We start from the raw sequence: 14,460 nt of genomic DNA, 5'->3' as shown, positions 1-14,460 counted from the left end.
AACTCTGTTAATACACTAAATGTTTCCCATTTTCACTCTTTTTTTCAAATTTTGATGGCGGAGAAAACCATTCATGTCATTTTTTCACTTATTAATAGTTCGAGCTCCAAATGACCTTTGAAGAGCCCCCATTACAAAATTCTGTCACATCTGGCTTTCTATAGCTAACAAAAGAATTAGACCAAAGTGTTACAATTGAGGTGTTAGAAACACCAGTCTATGTTGTGATAACCATGTCCTCAGGTGTTAAAAATACACCACAGATTTTGAATTTAACACCGAAGTGCGTGACATGACATAATACCACAGGTTTGGTTTAATCAATTTATCAGTTATTCAGGTCATTCATAACTCTTTGAGAATGAAGACCGAGTTAGTTTTCTTTGACATGATGGCATGACGAAAAGAGCACAGTGCAGTGACCACAACAAAAATTGACATTTTTACAAGATTACCATCATTTTTTTTGCTCAGATCGGACTTTAGAATACAGGCCTTTGTCTCAGAATTTCAAACATAGATAGTCTTCAAGATATTTCTATACAACCTTTTAACAAGAAACTCAGCACAGACTTCATTGGAATCAATACAGACAAAAACCAAAAAAGATGAAAACTTGATTTAGGGTCAGTAAATTGCAGTTTTACCCTCAAATCCAGCAGCAAGAAGGTATCTGAAATAGTCAGTGTTTTCAAATGACTACTGATGCTACCGTTTTCATCCTCAAACACAGTAGAAAATTTAATGCAAATAATCCTGTATCAGACAATTTTATTTTTTAATTGAGACATATCATAAAGAAAGATAAGAAATCAAATAAATTGTTGCTTTGATCTAGAAATATTCTGTCCTATATTCTATCTGAAAAAACAGGTTCAGCTTGGCTGACGAAAGAAAAAAGAATTGGGTTCCCTCAAATAATAAAGAGAGTTCTACTAACAGAAAGCATTGTAACATTTATCATGACGGGTTAATAAATCTTTGACTACCGAACGATTAACAAGCTGTCACATTAGTGCTTTGCTCAGTAACAAGACAGAAATACTGAAGTATTGTTCCGTGCTTCGTCACCCGAGCTAACCATACACCAACTGATATTTCTTTTTGATGAATTTTATTTGGAGAGGTACTGCAATAGTCCATGCATGGCGATCAAAGTCATCATGCCATGTATTCAAGTTGGGTGGGGGGTCACTGTCACACAATCAATCACCCCCCCCCCCTCCTTTGAACAATGTGTTTGTTAATTGAATACATGAGCGTGTATCTCTGTCATCAGTAATAGGTACACTGAGCACAAGAATTGGAGGGGCACGCCATTGTTGACCCATAACGCGCCCGTCTGATCTTGTGTGTGCTCAATTGGTCCTACACCACAGGTCCTCATTGAGGGCCACACCCGATTGGAGACACGCCCAATAGATGACACAGTGGCCACACATTGCATTTCGTGGGTAGAGGGCATCAAAATAGAAATAATGGCTTTGCTCGGCAACATAGTGATATCAAGCCATACACTACATCTTTTCAGTACCTCTCTTCACATACACGGTAAAAACAAAGGTGTTAAGAAGAACCGGTTGGTGCTCTGAGTGCACTTCACTCTCCGGTGTTAACAGTACGCTTTGACATTTGAACATAACACAAAACAGTGTTCAAATAAAATATACAGGATTTGTTATGATAACACCCGTTCATGTTCTCAAATGATATCATGAATTTAACACTGAAATACTTGGTAATATCCCACATGTAGGTAAACACTGGTGTAGCATTAACACAAAAGTGTTATTCAGTGTGAGGTACACTCAAGCATCTTAAACAAACCCATCCCTTACAAGAGAATAAAAAATAAAGACCAGTTCTCCACACTACTCTTTCTCACATAAACATTTAAAGGTGTCAACATATAAAGTGAGATAAATCTATATTTTTTTTGTTTTTAATCCTTATTTTGCACTTTTTACATCGATTTTGATGGTCATCTTTGGTGATATGCTCTATGGTGGGAATCAAGTCTCTCTTAAAATGGAAGTGAACAATAGTACAAATTTGTGGGTGAAAAAAAGGGTACCAACACGTTCCCTAGTCTCACCCATTTTGTCTCCTCTCTCTCTGATGCACACAACCGATCCCGACCCCGCCCGCCCATGCTTCATCTCATCTTCATCGCCATGGCAACAGTATTTCTTGGTTTCCTGTGGACCCGCCTCTTACTCCTAGTATATTATCAAGTTCCAAACCAACATCATTCTGCCCCGTTATAAACACCTTGAACACTGTTTATGTCAAGATTTTGAGCAGAGTTATCCAAAGAGAAGGTGAAAATGCATTGCATTTAAATTAGAAATTGTGAAAAATTTTGAGCCCATATAAACAAGTCAAAAAATCCTGTTGGCGGAGAGGATTTTCTCCAAATTTTTGTATACATGTATATATACAGAGTTGTGTTTAACTTTCAGTCATTCAATTTCAGTATGCCCTAGTCATGGAATAGCTATTTAAATCAGCAACTTTCTACTTTCATGAGTGCCAGTTGCAATTGGAATTACAATCTAAATCAACCTACTTTACTCTTAACAAATTGTTATTTTTGCCAGAATTTTACTGTATATACCTTGCCGAAAATACAAAAACCCCACTTTTTTAGATTCCAAAGCATCCTTCCCATCTCATAAAACTGATTCTATTTCATTTTAAAGTTGTCTTTCATCCATTTATCCTTTGTTCTCTGATCCTGAACCATCCTTGGTATTGCCAAAGATGATGATCACTCGCCAAGGAGCATCTGTTGAAGAATCTCCTCCATCTCCACTGCCTCTCCGATCAGGTCACGGAAGAATAGCTGGGTGACCACACGAGGGCGCACGTTACGCAACGGGGGCAGGCTGAGGAGGAGGTGGGCGAAGCGGAGGGGGTCCCGGGGGTGCAGTGCGGTGACGTACTCCGAGAGCTTGAGCTGGGTGTGGCCCTGAAGGGTTTCCACCAGACCGGCGCTCGACAACCCTCGAACATCTGCAGCGGAAGAGAATGAAAGGAGAAAATTATTCAAATATTACTTCGTTTTTAATACAGGGGGGCAAACAACAGTAGCAGCCATGATAACATGGCATGATCGACATAGGCTTGGTAAAATCAAAAATGAGAAAATCATGGAACTAATAAAAAAATCAGAAGTCTTCATAAAGTTAACGACACAGTGGAGGTATACAATGTAAGAAGGAAAATGGACAATTTCGCACTTTTCACAGGACATCAAATCGCCCCGAGTTTGGACATAGGATTGATGAGAATGAAGAAAAAAAGTCTCAAACTTCTAAATAAAGAAATGATCCAGTAAGATTTCAGAATGATGGAAATGATCAGAAATCGATTCCCATTTTGATGTAAGTCGCACACACTGCACGTAAAGATGCATACGTGGGACTTCATCAAATGTTTGGCCCAAACCGTACACATCAGCAATTTTGGTTTACTTTTTACTTGAAAAAGTATGGGTATCTGAGGATCACCCATTCAAGTGTGAGAAATGCCTTGTAACAAACAGAAGAAAAAAATTGTATACAAATATTGTTATCTTTTTCATTAACAGTATCTTTTTAGAGAAATCCTATATATACACCATCTCCGCCGACCTTCACTGTATTCATTAAAATTTTCATTAAATAATTAAGCGTACACTTTGTTTTAAATAAAGAAAATTGATCACAACTCACAGCAAGATTCAGTCTAATGAGGCCATGTTTCATCTTTGACATGACAAGCCAAGGACAATATCCTGGCCAATTAGCAAGAGAATATGAGAAACCACTGCAATTCATGCTGAAAAATAACCATCTTAAACAACAAGGTTAAACATGACGTCCACCCCAACATGCACTAAGATGTAATTGACGCAAACTGACTATTCTCATCTATCAATTAGTTTGGAGTAAGTCCTTGTTCTAACAAATTTACAGAAGACAATGTCTTGGAATATGCATTGGAGGATATGATTTCAACTCCAGAACAAAAGAAAGGAGGACATTAGTCTCTTAGCCAGGCTTTTGTCTAGCCAAGGACTCCACTCATGAGCATGGATCAATATTCTGCCAGGAGATTTAACCTATCCTGGAGGAAAAATAAAAGCTGATGTAAGGTCGGAGAATTAAGCTGATGCAGAAAGGAACCTTGAGGCGCTTTCTACGTTAATTAATTTTGACTGGTAAACAATGCAAACATGCAGGCTAACATGAACTGGAGTGTTACTGAACACAAATCAGTCTCCAAGGCTAAATAAAATAGTCTTTGTACCAGGCTCTCTCTAGACACTTAAATTTGAGAAGTTTGAAAGAAACACAACACATAAGGTTGACAAGTACAAAGAATGTTTTCTCCCAAGAAAATTGGTGTATGGCTAGAATTGTCTAACATGATCGTTGCCTGGTAACACATAAAAAAGAATCATCTAAATATGGAACAGGTGTCATCTTTGTATAAAGGGTTTGAAGTACAAGACCAATGGGACTGTACTATGAACATCAACATCCATGGAGCCAGAAAGCAGAAGGGTTAGCCTTGGCTTAAGGCCTTCTAAAATTATGTTTGAGTAAAATAGAAGCTGTAACAACACATGTGACATGAACATTTTTTTTGTTTAGTCTAACTTAAATCAGACCCTTATGATCAGAATGGAAAAGCACAATTACTTTGTCGCTATATTGATAATCCACCTCCACCAAATAACTTACCCCAATTAAAATGGTCGATTTCCAATTCGTCCAATTGCCAGCTCGTCTACTATATCATTTGGTCTACCATCAGTTCGTCCACTCATCACATAGTCTACTTTCATTTAGTCTAATGCCTTCCCGTCTAATAACCAGTTGGTCCAATAGCTATTTAGACCATTTACCATTTGGTCAATTTGGACTAATTGTGCAAAATGAACGAATTTTAAAATGGAGATAGACAAACTGGTTATGAGACCAAATGGTCATAGACGAAATGGTGATTAGACAAAGTGATGATTGGACCAAATGGTTGTTAGACGAAATGGTGATGGACGGAATGGCTTTCGACTAAATGAAAGTAGACCATGTGGTGAGCGGATGAGTTGGCAGTAGACAAATTGGCAATTTACCGATATTGTGGCCTGATAATGATTGGTTTGGGGCATAATTTTGATTTATTATATCATCTTTACTCTTCTAAAATTCATTTTGTTCGAGATGTTAAAATGGACATAATAGGATCACCTGAAAGAGAATAGTGTACCTGTGACTTCTATTTTAACAAGAATTTACAAGATATAATCATTTTTTTTTTAGTTTATCTTTTATTTCCCCATCAAATGTATTCGCTCAATATCTTTATGGTGTATTTTTACTTTGAGTATTCTTTTAATGTTTGTATCATGTATTAAGGGCTAAATTAAAAAAGCTGCACCTCTGATCTGCATATCATTTTTATCCACATTTATGTTTTGAATAATTTTGTTATCTCCATACAGTGACGGACCGTGACCCGGAGGAGACAAAGCATTGGAGGGGCACATCATTGTTCACAAACAATACAGTGCCCCTCCAATGCTTTGTCTCCTCTGGGTCACGGCCCGCCACTGTGACACTGTCTCCATAAATTGGTTAGTTTACTAATCATCTTTACAATGTAGATTGTATCATCATGTTGATAGATAATAAACTTCAAACAATAAACATGTTAACTTACTTTTAAACGTTATTTCATGCTATTAATTATGTTGTAGGATAGGGTTCCATGTCCCACTAGCAGTACTTGCTATAATTTTCTGTGGAGTCCTTATACCAATGAAGTATATGACACTTTACCTTGTATCAATGTATTTTCACATTATTTGATAATAAATTCAGTTCAGAGAAAGTTCTGAATTCCATCTTTCCCAGTTCAACTTCATGTACAAATTTAAAATAAAGTAAATACAATACTTTTTTTTCATGATGTTGTTTCAGTCAACAGTTATTTTTTTCAGTCAACAGAAGTTAATCAAATGAAATGTTTTGCAGATATCGATGCTTGCTTGTATTCATTGATTTTAACTCAAGGTGAACAGGAAGGAAGGCTAAACTAAATATAGTTATGATTTGCTCTTTCCTCTTGAATACAAGTAGCCTTGATTCAAGGTTCTCCCGCTCTCACAGCTGCTACGCTTTAACCAGCTTAGCAATATTCTTTTTTTTTCATGATGACAGACAATGCTTGAAAAGAATTATGTGAAAAAAGTCTGTACACCATGTAAAACAGAATTTACAGACCAAAAAACTGTTTTACATTGTAATGTTTGTATTGTCTAAAGCTTTAAATGTAAAAGACAGTAGTTGCAGCAAACAATTATTTCATGAAAAAGTCTTTAAAATCAAGGTCTGGTACATTGAAATATCCTTATCTTTGTGAAGTCATGAAATTTTAGTTAAAAAGCGATAATTCTGATGATCACTAACACAGGAAAGCATATGTGGGAGTGGGACAGTGTATTAATATTGCTCGGATAAAATACCCAACATTTGATGGAATTCGGTGCTTATTTTGCTCATTTCTCAGCAATTACACATTTTCTCCCAGAGCCACTTAGCACATATTTTCTATTCATACATACAAACACTTGGGTGGTAATTTTATTGGATTCTGTTCGAACTCATTTTGAGATTGTTACCAAAACTGGTATTTATCTTTAAGGGTAAATAACATGAAATTAAGGGTTTACTATATATAATGACAACATTGATCAGATGTAAATAAGAACATGAGAACGTCACTGTGATATCCTGAGAACAACACCTGTGCCACCTGGCCAGAGCTTGACATCATGAAAACATTTCCAGAAAACTCATCGCCTCCGCGTAATCAATAAAGACTTGTTTTCCATTCAACGATTTCAAAACAGAACTGGTCTTGATGTAATCGCGCTACGACCTTGCGATAAGCGCAGCACAAGGTTTCTCTACACAAGGTGGGGATTGATATAACTTGAGTTACATCCGCTTGTAATCTCCTCTCTGTATAATCTATTGATTATTGAACTCATTAGATATTCTTGCATCTGAGCCAGCCATGATGGTCATGAGGCGGGAAGGGGCTATGGGTTTATTTCCAATTCGTCTAATGCCAATTCGTCCAATTGCCAACTCGTCTACTATCATTTGGTCTATCATCAGTTCGTCCACTCACCACATGGTCTACTTTCATTTAGTCTAATGCCGTTCCGTCTGATAACCAGTTGGTCCAATAGCCACTTAGTCCATATTATATTTGGTCTAATTGGACCGAGCGTTAAATTGTGCAAAATGAATGAAAATCAAATGGATATTAGACCAACTGGTTATGGACGAAATGGTGATTAGACGAAGTGATGATTGGACCAAATGGTTAAAAGACCAAACAGTTGTTAGACGAAATGTTGATAGACTGAATGGCATTAGACTAAATGAAAGTAGACCATGTGGTGAGCGGATGAGTTGGCAGTTTACCCGGGCTATGTATACATGTTATTATTCTTAATGCATGTAATTGAAACAATGCCTTGGTAATCTGAATCAATCAGTCATTAATAAACACAGTTGACATAACCAACTCTATACACACTCTTTTCATGATTAAATAAATATTTTTGTATATATAATATATATGTATATGAATAATACAAATTTCACAAAAGCAAAGCTGTACTATCGTGAACATGTACATTTTTTAGACAAGAAAATTTCATATAATTTTAGAGCAATATAAAATGCTAACAAAGCCTTTAAAATAGGGGATATACAAATGAGTCTGAAAGACTAGCTTGATATTATTTTGTCTTTCTGTTGGAAATGAATAATCACAAACTTTAATTTGACTTAGCAATATTGTGTGTTGCGAGGGAAAGAGAAAGAGAAGATGCTTGTCCAAATATGAATATTTATTGTTATTTTATGACAACTCCTACTGCCCCCATTAATCCTTGGTTAATTGAAAATGAATATTGGCATTCCAACGCTCTGTATAACTAAAAGCGACGGCCTTGACCCGTTGATTTGCGAGGAAGTAAATGGCCTTTGGAAGAAAACCTATACATCCCTTTGCTTGTAAAACACTAAATAGAAAGAGAGAGTAGAAAGTTTAGGGAGAAAGATAATAAATATATAAGAGAGAAACAAAGATAAAGAGAAAAAGAAAAGATGAGGGGAGAGAAAAGGGAGGGAGAAAATGACATAAAGAGGGACAGACATGAAAAGATAAAGCAAAGAGCTAGAGGAGTGCAAATGAGAGAGAGAGAGAGAGAGAGAGAGGAGACAAAAGGTCATACAGTACATTGGTCAATTGACCAGTGTACCATATGGTCATTTCCTTGGTCAAGCCCAGCAGCAGCAGTAACAAAATAAGAGGGGGGGGGGGGCAGTGTACCTCTGATAGGGCAAGCTTCATTCAGCATATTTTCTAACCAACCCTAGGCAAATAATGGTTAATATCCCAAAAGTTGATTACAATATGAACCAGCCAACTATTGGGTAATATAAGGATTCTTTCTGCAGGCAATTTTGTTTTTAACCAGCAATTGGTCGAGCAACATTTTAACCAACTGATAGGTTGGTTGAAACATTTCAGAGAGTGCAGAGAGTTCTAGTCTAATCCTCTTGCCGTTCTTAACGAACTGAAACGTTATAGCTTACCAAAGTTGGGATATGTAGACCTACATGTACATGTAACATAAGAAAGTGCTAGCTTGTACTCAAGAGTCGTAGCTTAACTAAACAGTATAATAAGGCCCACCTAACAGGAATTATATAGCCTCACCAAAATTAACAATTTCAACATTTGCTTTGAAAAAAAAATCAATAAAAGTATGCTTGAAAGTGAAATTTAGTTCTATGTGTGATGCAGACATTACCTCATCCATTGCCCTGCCAAATCACTTTTTTTTTATAATCCAGAGTCCGTGCAAAATATACACATTAGTAAGGGAAAAACATTGAAAATCCTCAGGCAAAGACACTACTCTTTAGCCCTTGGATGCTTGACGGGAAATCAGATTTCAAATGAGACATATATGTTTCATTTCCATAGCAAAATGCAAGTTGATTGACCATGATGTATGAATGGAATTTCACATGTGAATTTAACCAATGCTTCATATTATTTTTGTCAAGGGTTGAACTTATCCAGTTTATTCAGTTATCCATAATTGTGGGCATGATGGGCAACTCCTACATATTTAATGAATCAATAAAGATTTTGGCCTATTTTGACACATGATTTTTGTTTCCATTAGTCATTACAGCATTCATTCAGTTGAATTTTTTCCTATTTACATGGTAATCATCTTAAATGTTTAAAGTAATAGATAGGGTTAATGAAACAAATTCTCATTTTAAATAAACAGAAAGAAAACTGTTTATCTTGCAATATAATGCAAATAAAATGCAATTTATAAGACGGAAAGATGGGGGAAAGACCAAAATAGTCACCAATGAAACAATGTAGTATCTAATATCTATGTATTAACAAATCTCACTAATTACATGATCCTGTTATATATACAACTATAGAAAGTGTAATTGTAGCTTGTATTACAAAGGGAGAAGCCTCAGCAATTCCTTTAATCTCTAATGTATAATGTCTAAGTCTTTGGATTAGTGATTATGACACATGATTGTCATAGTAGACCATATGAAATAAACCATTAGGTAAATCCATGGATTAGGGAAAGCTAATGAATCGAATGTGATTAGAGGAAAATAAATGTGATTGGGATTAGTGTAATCTGCCCTGGATTAGGGATAATTATCTTAATCTGTAGTGTTTGTAGAATCAATGTGCACTGGATGTTTTTGTCTGTCCAGAAAACACTCACTATATTCATGTCATGATACACGTTTTTAACCATTCATAAAAACTGTACTTATGGTTTCAGTAGAGTGATTGGAAAAAATGATGAAAGCAGGAATTCATCTACTGTTTTACAAAAAGGCTTCATAGTTGATAGATTCATAGATGCCACATTTGATGAAGATGGGTCATGTCGGTGAAGTCATCTCAAATAGGCCCTTTTTTAACACTTTGAACAGAAAAAATTGCAGAAGTATGTTTTAAATGAATTCCTACTTCAGTTTGTGTGAAAAAAGTGGCCTTCCTAATATCATTAAAAGGCCTGTAACAACAAGTGCATTTCTGTGAGGAAAAAGTGAAATGTTCTTCTTTCTTACCTAACAATAAATAGTCCTAAATCACTTATTGCCGCTAGCCCATGGATTCTCGCTAGGAGCAGCCCTTATTGCACTGCTTGTCTCTTGCTCTCCTCCAGGAGAATTTTTAACTTGCTCTGTCCTAGGATGTGTCCATCGTGGCACTTTCCACCAATACAACAAACAGGAGTCCAATAGCTGTACCCTTCTGTCAGGAGTCGGTAGAGGATAGTGTTCTTCGAGTCTAGCTGTGGACAATTGCAGGAGCGTTCCTTATCGTCGTGGTGATGGTGGTGATGATGGTGATGGTGGTGGTGATGCGATCCCATCCTGGCTTTGGGTTTGGTGATGGATGATGGGGTCGTGGAGGAGATGGAAGATGGGGGCGAGCTGGATGGGGAGCGGGAACGGGCCGCGGCGGTCATGGCGTGGTGGTGACGGGCCGACAGCTTGGCTTTGAGCTTGGAGGGGTGGCTAAGGTTGAGTGGCTGGTTGCTGCTCTCGATCTGCGTCTGAGACATGTGGTGCATTCTATCGCAACTGGTCGGGGCAACGCTTGCATACAACATCCAAAGCGGTCAGTTTGTCTAACGGAGTGAAGATATTCCACAAACACTGAATCTGAAGCAACCGATGCAATGTTTACTTCCTTGAAAACTCACTAAATATTGTGATAAGAAAATTCTCCTGCAGAAAATAAAGAATCCTGAATTTATAATATCAAGATCAGTCAGTAAGCAGGCCGGTAGTGCAAATTCGATCTGTAAGCAATACTATCCACGTGATGAATGTTATGGCCATTCACTCCTGATTCAACTTTTACTCATATTCTGCGAGAGAACACCAGTACGGTCTGTTCGAAGCACTGTGTCTTTCACACTAATAATAAACTCCGTAAATGTCAAGCTAGTATATAGATAGTTCAATGCGTAAAGCTAGCTGCCTGCAAGAGAGAGAGAGAGAGAGAGAGAGGTGGAGGAGGCGTGGCCTTTGAAAGCTTTCTGCACAAGTCATAACACTATAACACACACAGACACACACAGTCTGCCGAAAAACCTTGAGCATGCATTAGACGACCTGGCTGGCTCAGTGCCCTCTGATGCCATTGCCCTGTGTGCTATGTGGGTTTGTTGACTATCTCATGGCAAGCGGCCAATCACAGAGCAGGATTAGCGTCTGGCTCTTGTGTGTGGCTATGGTCACAGCTGAGTGATGTTTCAAGGCTGGCCTTGACAGGGCTATAGGATATATGAACTCTCCTCTGATTGGTCTAGAAAGTATACAGGAGGCGGAGCTTAGTGCTTTCATATGAGTAATGACAGCTATTGTCAGTTTCAGCTTTGTTTTCTCTCTCTCCCTCTCCCTCTCTTTCTCTGTTACTCCCAAGGCCAATTTGTGACAAACTTCTCCATATTAAGTTGAAAGAGAGGTTACAGCATGATGTCATTTACTAACATTAGCAAACTCCTATAGTTAGCTGTAAAAAAAAAGGTACAACCATTACATTCTTTGACATCATCATAATTCTGAAGAAACTTTGAATGCCATTTCTGTTGAAAAGAAACTGCAAATCACAAGGTGGCCTTTAGGTTTCTTATTAATGTATCAATAAGAGTCAGAGGATATAGTTGTCTTCCAAGTAATCAAATACGCATTAGGAAATGGATTGCTATACAATGAGAGAAATGTTTTTAAAATGTGTAAAAGATATATAAAAAGTGCATATATATTCACAAAGGTCCTTTTTATCCTATAGACATACTGTTTCCTTGCTGCGTTTTACTATACACTCTACATAGATTTCATTCTTTTGTTTTACTAAAAATGAAGAAAAAATAACAAACCAGCTTCAATTTTGTTTGTTTTATAGAAATGAAATATCTTGACAAACATATAACTGCATATTGTTTATACCATGGAAATTATGTAATTTAAGGTGAAGTTGTTTTGCCCCAACGAGCAGAGCATAATTCTCAAGAAATATAGGCCTACTTGGTTATTTTGTGTACTGGGTATTATTCACAACTGCATACTCTTGAATTATTACATCAATAAAGAAAATCGATGATGATTTTACCTTCCTATATTTTAATTCTATATATTAAAAAAATAATTCTTTGAAGTGATACAAATTCCAGATGAAAAAAAAAATGCTTAATGTATTTTACTGATATCATGAATATAGGCCCTATCTGAAAAATATTTAATCCAATACAGATTTCTGAGTAACATCGTAACAAAAGGCAAAATAGGAAACACCCCTCAAATAGGCATTATATGAACCGTTTCCCTAATGGAATGAATGATGACAGAAATGCAAAAATGCCTGGTTTATTTCAAAAGAGCATTCATATTGTATGGTAGCAAAATAGCTGTACCCAAGTCCAAGAGAAACCCCCCCCCCACCCCCCCCCCCCCCCCCCATCTGAAGGTTAAATTAGTTACATGACTCCGAAAGCAGCATGAATTCAATTGTCCCAGAAAAAAAAACTCTTGCAGCAAAAATTAGTCGTTTCTTTGATTACAAGGTCTTATCTGCCTTCCTTCTCCCTTTCCGTCTCTCTCTCAAAATATTCCATCAATCTAGGCCGTGTCTGGGCAGACCGTGTCTTGATATACTCCTCCGTGACCTGATTAACGTTAATATCAAGGACGCTGACATCGAGCGAGGGCGCCCAATGACTGCAATCAGCTCCTCCGCTCCCTGCATCATTATTTTTAAAAGAAACCTCGTCGTCTTTCCGGAATCTCCCAAAATGTGAAGATTTTCATGATTGCAAACCCACCGCGACCTGCATCTCAACGTTACATATATGATGTAAACAAGGTCGTTTCATTCTCAATGCAACTTCTCTTCTTCACATATTGCTTTATACATTTTTATTTTTACCATATAAAGGCATATATGCTCAGATTGGGTGTATAGGACAATGATTAAACTAGGTTACATTCACGGCCAAAAGCTTCTATCACTTTCAAAGGAAATCAATGAGAAGAAAATCAATATATTGTGAAATTCCAAAATGAGCAGATATATCCCGATCACGTTGAAGCCTGGTTTATAATATACAGCCTTGTTTTTCAGTTTGAGATATAAATTAATACTATGCCTTATAAGTTTGTCTAATTGAACTTTTAATTAACGTCTGAGATTACAAAAAATATATTTTTCTTTATTTACTATAAGGTTTCAGAGAGCCTGGTTTTCTATTTTAAAGGTGATTGCAAGACAAGACACAAAGCTAATACTGAAAATGATGAAACCTTATAAAAGAAAGGAAGGACATGAAACCTTGTCAATAACTTATATAACAAATGGGACAATCTAATATTACTAAAAAAGAAATTTGTGACAAACAAATATGGTGGTCCTAAACAACAGAAAACATTACACTTTATCAAAACTTTGGTAGCCCAACCGGGCCACCAAGTGTGGGCTTTTGCAGAATATTTGTGGCCCGACTCTCATTTTTGGTTGCCCCGGGCCACTGCTAATGTCGAGCCCTGCAAACTGTAAAGATTTTGTTTCTAATTGAGAACCGACTTTTCAATGATGTGTAAGTTTGAATCCTCAACCTACCATTAAGGGGCGAGTGTTTAATTTCTTCTGAATATACTGAACAATTAAGTATTTTATTCATTCATTTATTCATTTATTGATTCCACTTTTAAAACAAATAGCATAATATACATAACAAATGTATTCGTAAACATAGTGTATCAAAGATCAAATTAAATATCTAACATAAGTATTTAAACATAAGGTACACTACAAAATGTAAAAAAAAGTGAGGAGCCTAAATAAAAAGCAGAGCTTGTAGAAAATTAGGCTCCCATTGGGAGAAAATATAAGTTATTACTTTGGGCGAACAAATGTGGAAACGGAATACATATTTATTACATTGAATGTTTTACACAAAATATATCGAAAGGCATCAAGTAACCAGAAAATGATGAAGTAGAAAAAGAATAATAGTAAGATAAAATGAAATTGGAAAACGACCAAAAGATGGAGGAGGGGGGGGGGGGAGTCAAGGGATAAATAATAGAGAGTATAAGAAAGAAAGAATAGAAAAACATAATTATAATTATTATTAATTATTCATGTCCCAAACCTAAAAAAGACATGAGTATTGTATTCCATACCCCATTTTTTCAGATAAAAATACAATTCTCAAATATAAATTTCTTTCAAAGTGAAAAGTAGATACATTGTAATCAAAATCACATTGTAAAAAAATCTTAAATACCCCTAAATTGATATTTGTTTCAGTTGTTCAAA

The 14,460-nt window shown here is 36.5% G+C and overlaps 1 long non-coding RNA gene across 1 annotated transcript in view; it reads right to left on the bottom strand.

Annotated features, from left to right (window-relative positions):
• Positions 1–11,294, bottom strand: part of LOC129258732 (uncharacterized) — a 14,277-nt gene extending 2,983 nt beyond the window's left edge. Inside the window, exons 1-2 of the long non-coding RNA XR_008584317.2 lie at positions 10,200–11,294; positions 1–3,015 (exon numbers count right to left, since the gene is read on the bottom strand). The exon at positions 1–3,015 is cut by the window's left edge and continues 2,983 nt beyond it. This is a non-coding gene — a long non-coding RNA (uncharacterized LOC129258732). The remainder of the gene's footprint in view (positions 3,016–10,199) is intronic.
• Between the last annotated feature and the right edge of the window lie 3,166 nt (positions 11,295–14,460).

Source organism: Lytechinus pictus, chromosome 4 (assembly GCF_037042905.1).
Source record: "Lytechinus pictus isolate F3 Inbred chromosome 4, Lp3.0, whole genome shotgun sequence".
Classification (NCBI taxonomy): domain Eukaryota; kingdom Metazoa; phylum Echinodermata; class Echinoidea; order Temnopleuroida; family Toxopneustidae; genus Lytechinus; species Lytechinus pictus.
The sequence above is the reverse complement of the archived record's forward strand: the minus strand, read 5'-3'. Positions and strand labels throughout refer to the sequence as shown.